At 44.9% G+C, this 17,323-nt stretch overlaps 1 protein-coding gene across 4 annotated transcripts in view; it reads left to right on the top strand.

Moving 5' to 3' along the window:
- The window catches only part of HMCN1 (hemicentin 1), a 364,148-nt gene that overhangs the window by 45,812 nt on the left and 301,013 nt on the right, over positions 1 to 17,323 (top strand). The window lies entirely within an intron of this gene.

Here is a 17,323-nt window from a genome sequence, read left to right as displayed (position 1 = left end):
CCTTATGGAATGAGGAGTAACGGTAGTTCGAATTAGGAGCTTTATTTTGAACTACCTACTCCGTAGTCGCGGGCACGGAGTTCGGACTAAGGGGGATTTAAAAATGGCGGCGCCCAGGAACATGCAAATGAAGCCCGGGATATTTAAATTCTGGGCTTCATTTGTAACTCTACTTGCCCTAATTACCCTACCTAGCTCGAACTAATGAGCTAGTGTAGACGTACCCACAAGGTGCTAACACAACCACGGTGTAGTGGATGCAAGCTGGTGCCACTGAAATGCCAGTCATTCTATGATACCATCTCTATCCGTGCCCAGAATGGATAGATGAGTTGGTCCACTATTCACTGAGAAAAAATAAATAGAACTGCTCATTGACTATATTGCTAAGAACCATGGGACATGCCTCCTGAGGCCTTAGTGCCACACACACAAGGAAGTATGGTGTAGACACAGCAACTCTGGTGTTATTCACAATGTATCTACTCTCACTAGAGCCAGGGTAACTCCAGTGGAGTAACTTGAGTGTAGCTTGCTTAACTCTGCAATAAAGACCTGAGAAACTACAAGCATGAGTGCTTTGTGATGTCTATATGGCATTCTCAAATGTTAGTAATCTGCCAGTTGTTCTTAAGTAACAGAATCCTGCTCATAGGAGTACTGAGCTGTTGTTAGAAGTTCTGTTCTGTTTCTATTTTGTGCAGTATAGGTTGAGTGTGTTTAGTACACAATATCGTTCCGGAAAGTTTTGTTGCTGGAGTTTTAGAATGAGCCATCCATTTTTTCAGTTCTTTACTGTATGCTGTGGGCACATTTACACAGTTTTCACTGATTTGAAAATGTCTAGCCATTCCAGAGATCTTCTTTAAAATGTGTTGCACCATAATTCATGTTAGTTCTTAATAAAAAAGTAGTTGTAATTTTTTTGGATCATCCTCTGATCAGTAATACTCCAAATACAACAAGGAGGCCTCCACACAGAACCAGTCCTGAATTAAATTTATTAATACACAAACAGGAAGAACATTACACAAGTACAGACAGTGACTTGCAATATCTAGAAATCCCAGTAGGTAGAGCCCTCTTTCTTATTCCCATACACTATAGCAGAGATTAATTCTTCAAGGACTAGTATGATTTTCCAAAATCCCTGACTGGAAAGGAAAGGGAATTTTTCCTGTATGTTATGGTATATGACATTAATTTATTAATGTAATATGAACTGTTTTGAATTTAAAAATAGCTTCCAATCTTGTTTGAATTAACATTAAAAGAATAAAATATTCAAACGTCCCAAAATAGCATTGCACAGTTTGTAACTATATTTAATCCTGCTCTTTTATTAAGCATTATTTCCTCCTCTAGCACCATTAGAAGTGTTGAAAAAGTATTGCCAGTATAAACACAGCAAAAGAGACAGAAATAGGAGACAATAACATAGCCCTGGACTGAGCTATGGTTGATTATGAATAAAGAACAGTGTAAATTTTTGTTCCTGGATTGCCAAAAGAGTGCCATTAACAGGGAAAAAGACAAAAACAAAAAATAATCTATGAACCTTCAGTTGTTCAGTGTCTGGAGTATAGATCAGTTCAATAGGTAGTTCTCCTTGCATGCTACTCAGTACAATAGGGAAGCTGTGGTTGTGTTTCTAATTAATTGTTTATCTTTTAGCTTAGATTGAAGGAAGCAGATTAGTTGGGCAAAGGTTGCATATAATAAATGCATTTTTACTTTGCTGGTACTTGATCAGGAAATAATAGTGTCAACTTCTGTACTTTTGAAAAATGGTAGGTAGGTTGACAACCTTGGAAACTGAAATTCTCTAAGCAAGGAAGAAGTGCAGTATAGAGAGTAACTAATCAGAATTTCCCCACTATGCCTCACAAGTGTGACTCAAATCTGACCTAGAGGGACCATCTAGAAATGAGTGACTCATTCCCGCTTCATGGCTCTACAGTCCTGTGGCTTCTTTTCTGGGACTTACAGAGAGTTGCCAACTAAGGCAGTTGTTTTTGTAATTTAGGCAATCATCCACTGAGAACTGGATTGAATCCATCAAAGTTGTTTCAGAAATGGTGCTGCTGTACCCCTTACAGGGCCCAGGTGAATAGGTGGGAAGGTGGGTCACTCATAGATTTCAGAACCTGGAAATGTATTTGCCTCCCCCTCCCCCAAAGACTTGTCTTACATCAATCCGCTTAAACATTTGAAACATTTAATGCCCACTGGCACTGCCTTGGTTTTTAACCACATGGAGTCAGGGTTCTTGGCCTCTAGCTTTCCATGTTTGTGTGCCAATAATGATAAGTTTTCTGTGTACCAGAGGGCTTCTTAGTGGGATATTTTTCTTGGAACTAGAGTTAAACCTTAAAGCTTATTTAATTTAAATCTTATTTCATTTGTTTAAACCCTAGTTAATAACTCTCTGACTCCATACTGGGTATTATATAATGTCCCTCAAATTAGTGGCACCAAGAGCACTAAAGCACTACTTATTAGAGTTGTCCAACTGAGAGAAAAGGTAATTTGCAGTGTGATTATAACTACGGTATATTTTGCCCATGCCAAATAGAGGCTGAGTACATCTGTCAAGTCTGAGTGATTAAGGATATTAACGAGTGGGTAATTGACTAATCACGTACTTAATAAAATTTGTATTGAGTTCACAATTAGTCAATAAGGGGCCCCGTTGCAGCTCTACAGTTTCAATGTAGTAGGAGCTGGGCTTCAGCAGGGGTAGGTCCCAGACCTGGTGCGAGCCAGGACTGCTGAGTCCTGGCTCACGCCAGTTCCCGAACTACTCCACTGCTTCTCTGCCTTTTAAATGTAGCAAGAGCCAGGCGGGGTAGGTAAATTTAAGTGGGGTAGATCTGGGAACAGGAGCAAGCCAGGACTCAGCACTCTCTGCTTGCACTGGGATTCCTGTCCACTGCGCCCCTGCTTTCCCTCCTTTCTCTCCCCCCCAGCATGGAGACAATGCTGGGGGGGGGGGGGAACCAGTTTTTAAGATGGCTCCCCAGCACCAGCTCCTGCTTCCCCCCCGCCCTTGCTGCCTCTCATATAGGGGCAGCAAGGTGGGGGAAGTGAGTAGTTGTCTCGACTACTAGTTGTCTTGTAGTTGAATCGACTACTCTTTTACTTCTCTTTAAAAAGGGAAGAGTATATAATATATTACATTCATGTAGGCTTCTCTCCATTGTGGATTAATGAGCATGTATTTTGTTACTACTCCTTATTGTATTTAGTGAATATACATTGCAAAAATCTTTGCTCCCATCAGCTAAATTCAACACTAGTTACATTAAATAAGGGATCCTTACCAATTTTTGTCCCTCAAAAATATTTCAGGGCTCCACGTTATGCTTTGTTTTACAAGAATTTTGAACAACTTTTATTTTTTTTATTCTGAAACCTTCAGGTAAAATTCTACATGTGCACAAGAAAAACAGCAAGGAGTCATAAAATCAAAGAATCCTAGGGCTGGAAGAGACCTCAGGAGGTCATTGAGTCCAGTCTCCCACCTAAAGCAGGACCAACCCCAACTAAATCATCCCAGACAGGACTTTGTCAAGCTGGACCATAAAAATCTCTAGAGATGGAGATTCTGCCACCTCCCTAGGTAACCCATTTTCTAATATCCAACCTAGACCTTCCCCACTACAACTTTAGTCAACAAGGCTTGGATTTTCAAAAGGGAGTTAAATAATCCACACCCACTGAATCTCAATTAGGGTATGTCTACACTTGCCTCCTAGTTTGTACTAGGGAGGCAAATGAAGCATACCGAAGTTGCTAATGAAGTGCAGGATTTAAATATCCCGCGCTTGATTAGCATATTTGCGGCCGGTCGCCATTCATTGCACGAGGAGTAACAGTTAATTCAAGGGAAGAGTTTGGGATCACACGGCAAGTTAAATCGGGAGCCTGGCATTTTAAAATGGCGACCGGCCGCGAATATGCTAATCAAGCGCGGGATATTTAAATCCCGCGCTTCATTAGCAACTTCGGTATGCTTCATTTGCTTCCCTCATCCAAACTAGGGGGCAAGTGTAGACATACCCTTAGAGTTGAACTCCTAACTCCATCAGTCTCCTGTTCAAAATCCCTGACTGAAAGATTTCGTGCTGTTCTGTGGTGTCACATGATACTATTAGTATCGCTGTCATTTTATTATATGGGAGGCTGTGCCTTTATTAATGTATAACTTTGATATCTTTCCAAGAACTTCCTGTGTATTCTTGTATACACTTACTAGGAAAAATGTAGGCTTTTTGAAGGGTTTCAGTTGTGTGTGTGTATGTGTGTGCGTGTGTGTATATATATATATATATTCTCAGGGATGAGATGTTCAGTCTGTGAGTCTACTAAAACTGGAATGAAGGTGCCAGTGAGGGTGGTGACTGGGATATTATACTATCCAGTAAGGACTGAGGCCTCCAGCTTGTGTGGCTTAGATCAACAAGTCTTCTTTAAAAGTTGTTACTAACTGATAGCTGGCTTTGATGTGAATATCAACCTGGAGATGAAAAATCTGTATCCACTCACATACCTTTCCCGATATTATTTTGCAATTTAAAGTTGTTTTTTGGCTTCACAATAAGGCTGAGAACAGTAAAAAGTCACTGTAAATGTTGCTCATTGTAATTCTGGGGCTTTTTCAGAAATCAATATAATTAATCCCAGACTGAAGGCTGTGAGCCAGCCCAGTGGCTCAGTCCACTGAGGTCATTACAAGAGCCTTTCCACTGCATGGGTTTTATATCACAGCCTAACTGAGCAACTGATGATTGTAAGGAGCATTCACCAAGGTACAGATGAAATGAATCATCGACTGCTTATGTGTGTAAAGGTTCCAGTGGAGCATGCAAGTATCACATTGGCTTTTGTTTGGTAGATATATTGTTGACCCATTCCTGTAAAGTGCTTGTTGCCACCTCTGAAGTGGAGGGCACCCAAAACTTTTATTGACTTCAGCGGGAGTTAAGGAGGCTCGCTATCTTGCAAAATCAGGCCTTATATTGTAAGTTGTTCTCTCCAGATGATGAACTCATCCTTAACTTACATTCTCTGGGGCTGCTGGTGGAACGATTTTGGGCTGGTTTTGATGTGAATATCAACCTAGAGGTGAAAAGCTCTCTATCCAGTCACACTCCTTTAAACTAATCTCCTGTATTACCCTTCTTAAGTGAAGTGAATTTTGCCATGTAAAGTTATTGGATTTTAGTAGAGGTGGGCAAAAGGGCCTCCATGGGCCGGATCTGGCCTGCCAAGTGGGTGGATCTGAACTTTGGAGGCCCTGCTGCTCCCCCACCCCTAGGCCAATTAGGGTCTGGGGGTGGGGAGCGCGCGAAGCTTCCTCCTGCACTGCTAGGAGCACGTGGTGCTTTGAAGAGCCATGTGCTGCTCGCGGGGTGGAAGGAGACATCACATGCTCCCCAAGCCCCGATTGGCCTGGGGGTGGGGAGGTGCGCGAAGTTTCCTCTGCCCTCCCCCTGCCCTGCGAAGAGCGTGCAGCACTTCAAAGTGATGTGCGCTCATGCAGGGCGGGGGGCGGGGCAAAGGATGCTTTGCGCAGCTCCCCAGGCCCTGATTGGACTGGGGGTGGGCGAGCGTGTGAAACCTCTTACCGCCTTGCCAGGGGCATGTGTGCCTAGTGGGAAGAGGGGGGGCAAAGGGGTTCCCCCACTGCCGGACCAATCATGATTTGGGGATGGGTAAGCCCAGAAGCATCCTGGCCCTGTCCCTTCTGGTTTAGGGCCCACCCCTTCCGTGGTGGCCCGGGGCCATTTCAAAAATTTTTGAAGTGGTCCCCGGCCAAAAATTATTGCCCACTTCTGGTTTTTAGCCTCACCTAAGTCTTAAAATAGTAAAAAGCAACTGCAGTTTAAAAAACTTGTCTCCATCCCTCCCTCCCTCCTGTAAATATTTCTCTCTTCTTCCTCACAACTGTAATTGTCAATTTCTGTTGTCACAGAAAGAAAATATCACAATAAAAAGTCACCCATTTGCATCTTACTGCACTAGTAGTTAGCTGAAGTCCCAAAACATAGGGCCCAATTCTATCCTGGGTAGTTAAGGTTACTCCCTATATTCTCCCCAAGAATAAGCCGCTTGTACCATTTCTGAGGTATGGAAGAATAAAGGCATACTCGTTCTTCAAATCCATAGCTGATGGCCACACATGAGGTATATGGAAAGGTCTGGGGCGGAAGCTTTCCAGAGAATCAGAGAGAAGTCTGAGGAGTAATACTGTTGTTGTTGTTCTACTAAAGTTGCTAGTTCAGTCTTAGCAGAAAGCAACTCTTCATTGTTTTCACACGATGCTTCACTTGCTATGTTGCCTTGTCTACAACTGACCCCATAATCAGGCTTATGCTGCCTTTAAGGCTATGTCTACACTGTGTGCAGACCAGGGAGACGGGGAGCAAAGCAGAGCAAAGCCGTGGAGCCCGAGGGCAGCAGGACAGCCACGGCGTGTCTGGGCTGTCCCGCTGCCCCCGTGCTCCGGGGCTTTGCTCCGGACGCCTGTGGTACAGCAGCTGGGGCGCTGCCGGTTGGTCCCGTAGCGCCGCTCTGGGCGCTACTGGACCAACCCGGCAGCACCCCAGCTGCTCTGCCCCAGGCGTCCTGATTCAGCCACTGCTGGTCAGTTTCAGCAGCGGCTGAATCAGGACGCCTGGGGCAGAGCAGCTTGGGTGCTGCTGGGTTGGTCCAGTAGCGCCGAGGAGCGGCGGCGCTACTGAACCAACCCAGCAGCACCCCAGCTGCTCTGCCCCAGGTGTCCCCAAGTCAGCCGCTGCTGAAACTGACCAGTGGCTGACTACAGGAAGCCCCTGCCCCGGGCTTCCTGGAATCAGCCGCTGATCAGTTTCAGCAGCAGCTGACTTGGGGATGCCTGGGGTTCTTAAGTTGAATCTGTATGTAAGTCAGAACTGGCGTCCAGATTCAGCCGCTGTTGAAACTGATCAGTTTCAGCAGCGGCTGAATCTGGACGCCAGTTCCGACTTACATACAGATTCAACTTAAGAACAAACCTACAGTCCCTATCTTGTACGTAACCCGGGGACTGCCTGTATTCTGATTTTTTTTCCCCGAGTCAAGCACTCCAATGTGACCCGAAGGAGGTATGGTTGGATCATATGCATGAAAACGAAGACACCTGTTACTTGACTAAATATAGATTTATGTAGCTAATTGTAGGCACTCATATTTGCATAATTTGGATTTAATACAGAGTTCTGATTTACAGCTTTCACAGTAATTGAAAGGACAAATATAGGCTATACAGTAGAGTGACAATAGTAACAAACAGTTGCTTACTAAAGGCAGGTTTCTAATTAAAGTGGGGAGCAGAATTATACTTAATTTTGAGGTATGGGCTTTTAACAGTAGTTGTTACCTAATAAGGGGTACCATTATTTTATTTTGCTTTGCAGTGTATATATTTTATTTTCAAAAACAAATACTTTCTAAATATGCTCACAGGTAAGGAAGTACCTCACATTTCTAAATATGTTCAATGATGTCTTAAACATCCCTTTTAAAGGTATCCTTTCAGTATCTGACTGCAATTTAATATAAAAATTGCAGTATACTATACAATATGAACTGGTAAAAAATAAGTTAATGCTACTTATTTTAACCTCAAGACCATCCAAACTAAGGGAAAACACTGTGGTCAAATGTGCTTGGAGTTGGACAGCTTTAAAGGAACAAAGTCTGCTCTTTCTTATATTGCTGTAATGCTAGTAAAACCCTACTGACTTTGAATTACTTTGAATTTATGCCAGTGAATGTGAGAATTTGAGCTTGTTGGTTGTCACTGAGGAGTGGGAAGTCACTGGACCCTGCATCCTCATCTGCAATCAGATGCGCCTCTCACCTGGCAGGTGGAACAGAAGGTTTATTAGTCCACAAGGACACAGTGTAGAACACACTTGTCAGCAAAGTAATCAAAAGCAGTCAGTACCATCCATCTTGGGAAGAGGAGGCTCAGACCCAATGGCCTTGCCCTCATCTCTGCCGCCAAGCCAGTGAGACTCATGCATACACCCAGCAGCCCGTCTTCCCCGGCAGACAGCCTCGCCTTTAGCCTTTGTCCAGCTTCCTAGGCAAAAGGTGCCACCTAGTTACCACTCCTCCTCCCCTGGCTCATGTTACAGAAAATATCAGCCATTGTGTACGAGAGGGAGACACTCACACTGAAATTCCCATCACCGTCTACGTATTGGTGCAGTGCCCAGGAAACTGAGGAACACACAGGGTTACTGCAGGACAGTGGAAATCACATACAACATAGGTATTGTACTGCAATGGCATGATGAAGTTAGTAAAGGTCACCTGCCTTTCATAATTTAGTTTCTCCAGTCATCTGAAGAAGTGGGCCGTGCTCACGAAAGCTCATGATACCATCTACATGTTTTGTTAGTCTATAAAGTGCTACCAGACCATTTGTTGTTTTTTAGTTTCTCATGGTTAGTTTAATGCCTCTGGTCACAATCTTGAACCAGCTCAGGCTTCATTTAGGCAAACCTATTGAATAATGACCGTAGAATAGGACCCTTATTCGTAACAGGCTATAGCCTGGGCATAGCAGTCACTTTCCCTGATGCTGCCTTTCCTAATATGTCTCCTCCATGCAGGGCTGGCCCAAGCCCTTTTGGTGCCCGGGGCTTGGGGCCCGGGTACGCAGCACCGCCCCCAGGTACACAACGCATGCGCAGGCCGGCCATGGCCGCTGGTGCGCAGCCTGGGGCCTGCCCTTGAGGCGCATGGCGCATGCGCTGCCCAGCCCGGCCCGGCCACTGCTGCTGGTGCGCGCACTGGGCCATGCAGGGCCCCGTGGCCGTGGGAGAAAGGGCGCTGCTGGCCAGCGCCAGGGGCCGGCGCTGTGGGAGCCAGGTGTACGGCGACTGATGGCAGCTATAAGGGACACCGCGCGCCACTTACAACTGCCATCAGGTGCCCCCTATTGTTTGGCGCCCCGGGCAGCTGCCTGGCTAGCTCATGCCTCAGTCTGGCCCTGCCTCCATGCTAATTTGGAAGAATAAACATTCAGGGTAAGAATATAGTTCACTGACCAATCAGTACTTAGTTAGTCTGCTTTAATTCCCATGTGATGCAGAACTGGATAAAGACCACTTATCCCACATAGGCCACCAAACATGCATCCTACGGTAAAAACAAAAAATGTTCAGCCACTACGGACCTCAACTAAGGGCAAGGAGGAGAGAGACTCCATATTTCTTTGTTTTCTGAACCATTCAGTCCTCCATGCAAAATCTCTACTATACAGATGTTTTGTATTGTATGTGAATTAACAGGTATTTGCCAAAACTAAAAAACCCACCATATCAGCAGCATTTATGAGCTATTTGTGTAATCAGGGTAATTTTAGGATTTCCGAGAGCGATTGCTGACCTGCTCTCCTATACACATGCTGACCTGCTCTCCTATACACATGCACAAGCTGGGTTAAGCTAAAAGGGGTAAAAAACGAGGGTGATATCATGCTAGGAGTCTACTACAGGCCACCTAGCCAGGTGGAAGAGGTGGATGAGGCCTTTTTTAAACAATTAACAAAACTATCCAAAGCCCAAGATTTGGTGGTGATGGGGGACTTCAACTATCCAGACATATGTTGGGAAACTAACACAGCGGGGCACAGGCTATCCAATAAGTTTCTGGACTGCATTGGAGACAACTTTCTGTTTCAGAAGGTTGAAAAAGCTACCAGAGGAGAAGCTGTTCTGGATTTGGTTTTAACAAATAGGGGGGAACTAGTTGAGAACTTGAAAGTGGAAGACAGTATAGGGGACAGTGATCATGAAATAATAGAGTTCATGATCTTAAGGAAAGGTAGAAGGGAGACCAGCACAATTGAGGTAATGGATTTCAGGAAGGCAGATTTTGATAAGCTCAGAGAACTTGTAGGTAAGGTCCCATGGGAAGCAAGACTGAAGGGAAAAACAACTGAGGAGAGTTGGAAGTATTTCAAAGGGACGTTGTTAAGGGCCCAAAAGCAAACAATTCCGCTGTGTAGGAAAGATAGAAAATATGGCAAAAGACCAGCTTGGCTTAACAAGGAGATCTTGCATGATCTCAAAATAAAAAAGGAGTCCTATAAAAAATGGAAACTAGGACAAATAACAAAGGATGAATATAGGCAAGCAACACGGGAATGCAGGGGCAAGATTAGAAAGGCAAAGGCACAAAATGAGATCAAACTAGCTACAGGCATAAAGGGAAACAAGAAGACCAAGGACAGGGTAGGCCCAATGCTTAGTGAGGAGGGAGAAGCAGTAACAGGAAACTTGGAAATGGCAGAGATGCTCAATGACTTCTTTGTTTCGGTCTTCACCGAGAAGTCTGGAGGTGTGCCTAATGTAGTGAATACAAGCAGAGAGAGGGTAAGTTTAGAAGATAGGATACACAAAGAACAAGTTAAAAATCACTTAGGAAAGTTAGATGTCAGCAAGTCACCAGGTCCTGATGAAATGCATCCCAGGATACTCAAGGAGCTGATAGAGGAGGTATCTGAGCCTTTAGCTATGATTTTTGAAAAATCATGGCAGATAGGGGAGATTCCAGAAGACTGGAAAAGGGCAAATATTGTGCCCATCTATAAAAAGGGGAATAAGAACAACCCAGGAAACTACAGACCGGTCAGTTTAACGTCTGTCCCAGGGAAGATAATGGAGCAGGTAATTAAGGAAATCATATGCAAACACTTGGAAGGTAATAAAGTGCTAGGGACTAGCCAGCATGGGTTTGTGAAGAACAAGTCATGCCAAACTAATCTGATAGCTTTCTTTGATAGGATAACGAGCCTTGTGGATAAGGGAGAAGCGGTGGATGTCATATACCTAGACTTTAGTAAGGCATTTGATACGGTCTCGCATGATATTCTTATTGATAATCTAGGCAAATATAACTTAGATAGGGCCACGATAAGGTGGGTGCATAATTGGCTGGATAACCGTAGTCAGAGAGTTGTTGTTAACGGTTCTAAATCCTGCTGGAAACGGATAACAAGTGGAGTTCCTCAAGGGTCTGTTTTGGGACCCATACTGTTCAATATCTTCATCAATGATGTAGATATTGGGATAGAGAGTACGCTTATTAAGTTTGCAGATGATACCAAACTGGGTGGGGTTGCAACTTCTTTGGAGGATAGGGACATACTTCAAAATGACCTTAGCAAGTTAGAGAAATGGTCAGAGGTAAACAGGATGAGGTTTAATAAAGAGAAATGCAAAGTGCTCCACTTAGGAAGGAACAATCAGTTCCATACATACAAGATGGGAAGCGACTGTCTAGGAAGGAGCATGGCGGAAAGGGATCTAGGGATCATAGTGGACCACAAGTTGAATATGAGTCAACAGTGTGATGCTGTTGCAAAAAAAGCAAATATGATTCTAGGTTGTATCAACAGGTGTGTTGTAAGCAAAACTCGTGAAGTCATTCTGCCGCTCTACTCTGCACTAGTTAGGCCTCAGCTGGAGTACTGTGTCCAGTTCTGGGCACCACATTTCAAGAAAGATGTGGAGAAATTGGAAAGGGTACAGAGAAGAGCGACAAGAATGATTAAAGGTTTAGAGAACATGACCTATGAAGCCAGGCTTCATGAACTGGGCTTGTTTAGTTTGGAAAAAAGAAGATTAAGGGGGGACATGATAGCGGTTTTCAAATATCTAAAAGGGTGTCACAAGGAGGAAGGAGAAAATTTGTTCCTCTTGGTTTCTGAGGACAGGACAAGGAGTAATGGGCTTAAAGTGCAGCAGGGGAGGTTTAGATTGGACATTAGGAAAAAATTCCTAACTGTCAGGGTGGTCAAATATTGGAATAAATTACCAAGGGAGGTGGTGGAATCTCCCTCTCTGGAGATATTTAAGAACAGGTTAGATAGACATCTGTCAGGGATGGTGTAGATGGAGCTTGGTCCTGCCTTGAGGGCGGGGGGCTGGACTCGATGACCTCTTGAGGTCCCTTCCAGTCCTATTATTCTATGATTCTATGATTCTAAGAACTAGATGACAGTGTGGAAAGTCCTTTCAGACATTTCAGAGTGAACGGTTTTACAGTTTTACATACTTTTCCTGTTTATTTACTGAGCAGTGTTATTTTCAGACTTATATTTGGGAGGGAAATATCAGCATTCTCAATCGCTGTCAAATTCATTGGCAGACAATACTATGTAATGGTGTTTGAGCCTGTCCCTAGGCAACTGATCAAACATCATATTGGTTGTATTAAGTTGAGTTTTTTGGTTGTATAGTTTTAGGAAGTCCTTTCTTCATTCAGTAATGTGCAGCCATTTCTTTAAAAAAAATCCTTTTGTATCTGTGTGTGTGTGTGTGTGTGTGTGTGTGTGAATGAGAGAGAGAGAGAGAGAGAGAGAGAGAGACAGAGAGACCTAAAATCCCCAAGGTTAGTTTGGAAAACTTGACACTTATAGTATAGTTAAAATCTGGTCACACTGTTGTGCAGTTCCAGCTCCTCCCCAGCCATAGGAATTGCATGTTGGATATGGGCTATCAATAGTACATGCATCACTACAGTGTGAAGACCAAGGAGCTGAGGCAGGCATGCCAGAAAGCAAGGGAGTCCACCCGTCACTCTCGTGTTGTGTGGCAGACCTGGAGCTGAACACCGTCCAGCGGTGACCAGTGTTCCCCCTGATTTTGCCGATGCACGTGCAGAATGGATTTTGTTATGTGCACCAATGTGGAGTCGGGGTGTCACACATGGCCTCAGTGCTGGTGCACATAACAAAATTCATGTGGCAGAGCCAAAAGGCTGCGAGTGTGGGAGAAAGCTAAGGGCTGGGGCAGAGAGTTGAGGTGCAGGAAGTGCAGGCTCTGGGGTGGAGCCAGGGATGAGGGCTCAAGGCTAGTGCAGGAGGGTGAGGGCTTTGGCTGGCGATATGGGCTCTGGGATGGGGCTAGAGATAAGGAGTTTGAGATCCAGGCTGCCCTGTGACTACAGCATGAAGAGAGGAGATTACTCTCTCCGCAGCAGCACCTGGGCTGGGAGAAAGGCACCTCTCTGCACTGCAGCAGCTCTGGGCCTGGTACCACGAGATAGATACCTCCCCCCTGGCTGCAGCAGATCCAGTCTGGGTCTGGGTTGGGCCTGGGGAAGGAGCACTCTCCCCTAGCTGCAGCAAGTCTGGGGCTAGCAGGGAGAGGCATTTCTCCCCTCCACAGCCCCGAGCGCCTGTGTAACACTTAATAGGCTACTGCATGGCCACACAGGTTAGAGGAAACTTAGTCACATGGTGACACCCCCCCTCCACTGGCACACGCCCTGGGTACTTCAGGAGGGCTGGAGACAGTGGTTCATGGTCTCAGCCTCAAGGTCAAAGTGGTGGATGAGGATGGGACAGGACAGGCGACAGTTGTCTGGTAACATGGCAATCCAGGACCACTTCTGGGGCCCTGAAGTCTCAGTCCCTCACTCCTTCTCTGGTGCACATGACACATGGGAAGGGAGCTCTGGTAAGTTCTCTTTTTGAGTTGTTGCCAATCAGCTGTGATAAGCTAGAAGTGGGTTAAGGGATAGAAACATACAAGACTGCTGTGTTTGCATCTGCTTCTCATTCCTCTGTGCAGCTCTGCAGTGGAGGCCCTGCAGAAAAGTTTTTTTAATGTACATTGAGACTTCATGGGAATTCTCCAGGGAGATCTATAGGAAACTTTCCTGGAGGTACTCACTAATCAGAGCTGCGTTGTTAATTCCCTCACTGTAGGAAACTTTCCCGCACCAGTTAGCAATCACTTGTGCAGTGACCAAAGCAGTACATAGGCAGCAGCACAGGGTGCCAGTCTGAAGTGGCCTGGAGTGAATTTTCGAGGGCCTGGAGTAGATGATAAAAATGATGGCAGACCACACTCAGATATTGAAGTGCCAAATCACGCAGCAGGCAGAACATGCGTGCGTCTCCTCCCTCTCCTCCTAGGCCATACAAAACTGCCAGCCATGCTCTCCTCAGACTCACCCACATATTTCTTACATCTTCCTGGCCCATCATAGTATACCCCATTCACTCCGCCCCTTTGGACAGGTTCCCTAGCGATAGCTGGATTTACACACAGCTGTGAGAGACAGCTCAAGAGAGAGCCCCTTTCACAGCTACATCTCTTTCAAGAAAGTATTTTCTGTGTATTGTGTATTCCTCTTTAATAAGAAAAAATACTCTCTGTAAGAAAATCAATCTTTATTTGCCTCCTACACACAATACTTGCTGCTGTGGCAATTGGCACATTTTCAAACTACAAATCATGGTTAAGGAGCAATCATCAACATGGTTATTTCAGACAGCAAACAAACAAAAGATGGCAGAATATATTATATAAAGACACATTACTGTTGCTCATTATCAAAATGGTGCTTCAAAGCTTGCCTGATTCAAATAGCCCCCTGTTGTACCCCTCTAAGGGCATGTATTCCATACAATAAGCTATTCCAGAAGAAATACTCCACAATAGCTTATTTCAAAATAGCACTTCTATACTACAGGGAAACTTCAAAATTAGTCTGAGGCAGGTTTCCCTAATGTGGATGTGTTACCTCGTTTAGAGCCCCAAGAAGCACTGGGAAGTAATTATTTTGAATGGCCCTGGGGAGGCGCTATTTCAAAATAGCGATATTTCACACTACAGCTATTTCGAAATAGCTATATCAGAATAGGTGTTATTCCTCATGGAATGAGGTTTACAGAAGTTGGAATAAGATGTCAGTTATTTTGAAATTATTCAAAATAATGGAATTGCTGTGTAGACACACCCTAATAGTCTTGGTATCTGGCAGTTCAAAATTAGCTGCCAGGCAATCTGCCTCCATGCTCATCCATATAGAAACTTCCCCCAGTACGAAATGTACACTAGGCTACTATGACCATGGGAATGTTTTCCTTACTGAGTTCTAAACTGCCATAAAGGCAGTGCCAGTGAGCCTTTAATCTTCCCAGCGCACATTCATAGGTCTTTGTGCAGCTGCTCAGCCTATTGTTCAAATGTTCCTTGCTGCCGTCTAGTTTACCTCTAAGGCTTCATGGGAGTGAGGAGTAGGTGGGTCTCCCCGGGTCATTATGGACATTTCAGCATCATGCATCCAGCATCTTTTGGTCTGGAAAAGAAAGTCCTGCTTGCAGCTTTCTGTTCAGGTCCGTGTTCATGAAGTTGCATATCTCATGCACCTTCCCTGACAATCCTGTGTTGATATTAGTGAAATGACCTATTGATCTACAGAGACCTGCAATACCATGTAGAAGTACCCATTTCTTGTTAATGTACACTATCACACGATGGTCCTCGGCCTGAATTGGACTATGTGTGGCATCTATCGCCTTGCTACAGTTAGGGAATTCCATTGCCACAAAACCATCCGCTATCTCACGCACAGTTCTAAGAGTCACACAGCATTATAACAGGATACAGTGAATGGCCCTACGCACTTATGTGAACACATCCCCTCTGATGAACCCCCTGACTCCAAACTGATTCATGATGGATAGGAAGCAGTCCAGAGTTGCCAGCTTCCACACAACAATCACCATATGCTTTTTCACTGGCATGGCAGCTCTTATTTTGGTAGTGTTGTGCCCTAGAGTTGGGCCGGGCTCCGCACACAGTTCTAGTAGGATGGCTTTCTGCAGCCACCGCTTGCCATCCTGGTCCTGCAGAGTGATGTGATCCCACCACTCAGTTCTTGTTTCCTGAGTCCAAAAGTGAGAGTCTACCGCGTGCAGCTACTTCATTAACGCCAAAAATAATCTGGAATCATTTCTTTCCATGGCGTACAGCAGGGCAGGCACATCAGATTCCTGTTCAGAATCAAAGCTTATGAAATACGATGTGCTCGCTGCTTTGTGTTCATAACAATGCTTGCAACACTAGAGAGCAGAGCAGGATTCATGGTTGCTGGGAGAGATGGTTGGTGGAGAGTATACAGTGGCTACTGAAAAATGGCACATAATATGTTCGGAAACTAATTGAATAATAGAACAGAAAAAATGCCTCATGGGACCCTGAGCCTGCACTCATGATGCACTGCAACCCATTCCAACCTCTCCATAACCCCTTAACTGCAAAAGGTGGTGAGTTGCACAGTAACTATAGCTACCCACACTACACTGCCCTGTCTGTTGATGGTAGAATACCAACTGTGGATGCCTTCCACCAATACACGGAACAGTGTGTGAATGTGCACAAGTGATGGAACTACAGTGTTTTATGATCATTGGTGTAACCTGAGTCAATTTAACTTTGTTGGGTAGATGTAGACATCCTCAGTTTATGAGGGGGACGGAAGTACCAGGGTGATGAAGAATGGAGGAAATGTCCATAACGAATGAAATCCCAGCTTTGTCTAGTCTGTGAAAGGAGCTTATTAGAACAACTGGGAATGAGGGTATGTCTACACTACCCTCCTAATTCGAACTAGGAGGGTAATGTAGGCATACCGCACTTGCAAATGAAGCCTGGGATTGGAATTTCCCGGGCTTCATTTGCATAAACCGGGCGCCGCCATTTTTAAATCCCGGCTAGTTCGAACCCCGTGCCGCGGAGGAGTACAGCTAGTTCGGATTAGAAGCCTAATCCGAACTAGCTACTCCGTGCCGCGTGTAGCCGCGCGGCACGGGGTTCGAACTAGCTGGGATTTAAAAATGGCAGCGCCCGGCTTATGCAAATGAAGCCCGGGAAATTCAAATCCCGGGCTTCATTTGCAAGTGCAGTATGCCTACATTACCCTCCTAGTTCGAATTAGGAGGGTAGTGTAGACATACCCTGAGATATCACATGTAACCAGTCTCTTGAGTGTATTAATCTTACTTTGCCTGTTCTAGTTTATTTTTCTTAGTAATCGACTCTTCTCTGTCTTCTCTCTCATGACCACTTACATCCAACCTTTTATACTTAATGAAATCACTTTTGTATATTAATAAACCCCGTATAAATAATTGTGACTGGGAAAGCTGTTTGTATTTCTCTGTACACCAAGAAAGAGGATGAACAACAGGAGCTTACTTTATATAAAGCTTTATATAGAGTAAAATGGATTTATCTTGAGTTCAGGGCCCATTGGAGCTGTGTGCCTGGTTCCTATGGCAAGTCCCTTTAGCTGAGCCTTCCCAGAGCTGAGGCGAGCTGGGCTCAGTGTCTGTATTATACTGCACAGGGCTGTGACTCTGTCTCTTTGTCGCTGCTGGAAGAGACCTGAGGGCCTGCTCAGCAGTTCAGAGTTGAGAGGTGCCCATGAGGGCAGGAAAGTGGGCTCAGTGGTAATTCAGCATATCCCAAGGAGGTCTCAGCGACTG

This window comes from Pelodiscus sinensis, chromosome 9, assembly GCF_052426305.1.
Source record: "Pelodiscus sinensis isolate ZL-2025 chromosome 9, ASM5242630v1, whole genome shotgun sequence".
Lineage (NCBI taxonomy): Eukaryota > Metazoa > Chordata > Testudines > Trionychidae > Pelodiscus > Pelodiscus sinensis.
Note: the sequence above shows the minus strand (reverse complement) of the source record. Positions and strands in the feature narration are given on the sequence as shown.